This window comes from Sturnira hondurensis, unplaced genomic scaffold (assembly GCF_014824575.4).
Source record: "Sturnira hondurensis isolate 20B ecotype Veracruz unplaced genomic scaffold, ASM1482457v3 Scaffold0005820, whole genome shotgun sequence".
Lineage (NCBI taxonomy): Eukaryota > Metazoa > Chordata > Mammalia > Chiroptera > Phyllostomidae > Sturnira > Sturnira hondurensis.
This window is the reverse complement of record NW_028078451.1, coordinates 1-3,420: the sequence shown is the minus strand read 5'-3', so window position 1 is coordinate 3,420 and position 3,420 is coordinate 1. Positions and strand designations below refer to the sequence as shown.

At 41.6% G+C, this 3,420-nt stretch overlaps 1 pseudogene; it reads left to right on the top strand.

Annotated features, from left to right (window-relative positions):
- The first annotated feature begins 2,397 nt into the window (after nucleotides 1–2,397).
- On the top strand, nucleotides 2,398–3,414 carry LOC118988128 (olfactory receptor 1G1-like; annotated as a pseudogene).
- The last annotated feature ends 6 nt before the right edge of the window (nucleotides 3,415–3,420 follow it).

The window sequence follows — 3,420 nt, the reverse complement described above, 5'->3', positions numbered from 1 at the left end:
CTATTTTGCTTCATTTCCTTCTGGTTGCTTTACAGTTACATCTATAGATATAACACTTTAGTTACCTGAAATTCATTCAGCGAACACTGTGAAGAATAAATCTAAATTAATTTTTTACAGAGAGTGAACTAGCTTTTCCCAGCATCATTTGTTCAATCTCTCACCTCTTTCCTACCATTTGGCAATGCTGCCTTCAACAGAACAAAACCTGATATGTATTGTGCTCTATTTCTGGGCTTCCTATTTTCGCCCTTGGTGAAGAATATTTTAAATTATATTTTATTGATTATGCTATTATGGTTTTCCCAATTTTCCCCCCTTTATCCCCACTCCACCCTGCATACCCCAACCATCCAGCATCCCCCACTTAGTTCATGTCCATGGGTTGTACATATAAGTTCTCTGAGTCTTCTGTTTCCTATACCATTTTTGACCTCTCCCTATCTATTTGATGCCTACCAATTATGCTTCTTCTTCCCAGTAAAATCCACCCCTAATTCTTCCCTTCCTCCACCCCACTGAAAACCCACCATGTGATCTCCATTTCTCTGATTCGTTTCTGTTCCAGTTGTTTACTTAGTTTTTGTTTTCACTGTTTTTCTTTCTTTTATTTTTAGGTTTATCTCCTGATACTTGTGAGTCTGTTGTCATTTTACTGTTCATATTTTTATCTTCCTTTTCTTAGATAAATCCCTTTAACATTTCATATAAAAATGGCTTGGTGATGGTGAACTGCTTTAACTTGACCTTATCTGGGAAGCACTTTATCTGCCCTTCCATTCTAAATGAAAACTTTGCTGGGTAGAGTATTTTTGGATGTAGGCCCCTGCCTTTGATGACTTGGAATACTTCTTTCCAGCCCCTTCCTGCCTATAAGGTTTCTTATGAAATATCAGCTAATAGCCTTATGGAAACTCCTTTGTAGGTAACTCCTTCCTTTCCTCTTGCTGCTTTTAAGATTGTCTCTTGTCTTTATTCTTAGGTAACTTAATGATGATGTGCCTTGGTGTGGTCCTCTTTGGATCCATATTCTTTGGGACTCTCTGGTCTTCCTGGACTTCCTGAAAGTCTTTTTTTTTTTTTTTTGGCCAGACTTGGGAACTTTTCCTTCATTATTTGTTCAAATAAGTTTTCAATTTCTTTCTGTTGTTCTTCACTTTCTGGCACCCCTCTAATTTGGATATTCTATGCACTTTGACTTTCTGGCAATTCTGGTTGTTTCTTGATTTTAGATTGGTTGTTTTTCTCTTTTTGGCTGTGTGAGGAAGTGAAGGGTTTCCACCTATGCCTCCATCATGGCCAGAACTCCTTCTGGTGAAGATTTCAATGAGAGGGGAGCAGCAAGCAACATGCCCTGGGATACCTACAGACAAAAGGAAGACAGTTTGGTGAGAGATATCCATGGTTAGCGAGTGAATAAGACACAGGATGCCATTGTCACCTGGGGAGTAGTTATTTCAGTGAGAGCTACTAGAACTCACAGATTCATAGGACATATTTTACTTTGGAGGGAAACACTTAGCAAAGGGTGGGGGACTGAATCTGTGGGTCAATTCCTCACCTGAAACACTGTCCCATTCCCAGAATTTCACCTAGAAAAAATATTTTTGCTTTGTTTGGCATCTTTGTGCCTCTAACAATGTTTTCTACATATTCTTATGGCCAAGACTCCATTAAATCAAAGCTACATATGACCTACTAACAAAAAGATTCAGACTGTTTCTTATGCCTGATGTTACCTCTATCCAACTTTATTTTCTCTTTTTTCTATTCTATGGGGTTTGTTTCTTCACATGCGGGACACTCACTGAGTATCTATGTTGTACCATGCTCATGGCTAATGCTACATTTTAAAGATGAGTAAGAAAGGCACTTCTCTGCCTACTCTCAAGGTGCTCACTCCCATGAGAGTGCAAAGGACACAGGCAAGTACCTCAATGGACACAATTTGTAAAAAAACTGCTGTGATGGGGAAGGTGCAGGGACATGAGAGGCATGACCCTGAGTTTGTTACAAAAGGATAAGTCAGAGAAGGCTTCCCAGAAGAAGTGGCATTTAAGCTGACGTCTCAAGTTTAGCTAGGCAGATAAATGAGAGAAGGAAGAATATTTTAGCCCAAGTAATAAGTTGGGCAGAATCTTAGGATGGATTAATCTCATAATGTCCACATGAATACTACAAGAGTTATGCCAACAAACACCTCCAGCCTAGCCCTGAAAAGTGTGCATTAGGTTGATGCTTGTATGATAATGTGTAAAAACAAACAAACGCTCTCCCATTAAAAACAAATCTTTGGTTTTTCACAGCACCAAACACAGACACTTGCTAATATTCCATTAAACTACATGAAACTGCCATTTTTATAGTTCCCAAGCAGTTAAACATTGGATATTTCACATGATTCCGCTTCATACAAGAAGATCGACATTGGCATGTTGAATAAGTTTCAAAGTTCACAATCCAGGGCTTATCAACCTCATTTAATTATTCCTCCTTTCTGCTTACAGATAAATGGGATGGGAAAACCTGACCAGCTTCTCTGAATTTTTCCTGCTGGGGCGCTCAGACCAGCCAGAGCAACAGGAGGTCCTCTTCGGGCTGTTCCTGTCCATGTACCTGATCACAGTGGTGGGCAACCTCCTCATCATCCTGGCCGTCATCACTGACGCTCAACTCCACACACCTATGTACTTCTTCCTGGCCAACCTCTCCCTCACTGACACGGGTCTTGTGTGCACCACAGTCCCCAACATGCTGGCAAACATATGGATCCAGAATCAGCTCATCTCATATGCAGAGTGTCTATCACAACTATATTTTTTTATACTGTTTGGATTACTGGAGGCATTTCTCTTAGCAGTCATGGCCTATGACCGCTATGTAGCCATATGCCACCCACTCCATTACACCATGGTCATGACACCTGGGCTCTGTGTCCTCCTGGTGTCTGCATCCTGGATCATGAGTGGCTTCTCTTCCCTCCTACACACACTGTTAATGAACAGCCTGTCCTTCTGTGCAGAGCACGAGATTCCACACTTCTTTTGTGACATTATCCCTCTTCTGAGACTGTCCTGCACAGACCCCTTCATCAATGAGCTGGTGCTCTTCAGCATCGGAGGTCTCACGTCCCTCAGGTGTGTGCTTTGCCTCATTATCTCTTACGCATACGTTTTCTATACAATCTGGAAGATCCCCTCCACTCAGGGGAAGCAGAAAGCCCTTTCTACCTGCAGCTCTCATCTCTCTGTGGTCTCTCTATACCTCGGGACCGCTTCTTCTATTTATTTAAGTCCCCCTTCCACCCACTCATCACCGAATGGTGCAGTTGCATCAATAATGTACGTAGCAGTAACCCCAATGCTGAACCCCTTTATCTACAGCCTGAGGAACAGAGACATCAAATCTTCCCTGAGAAAG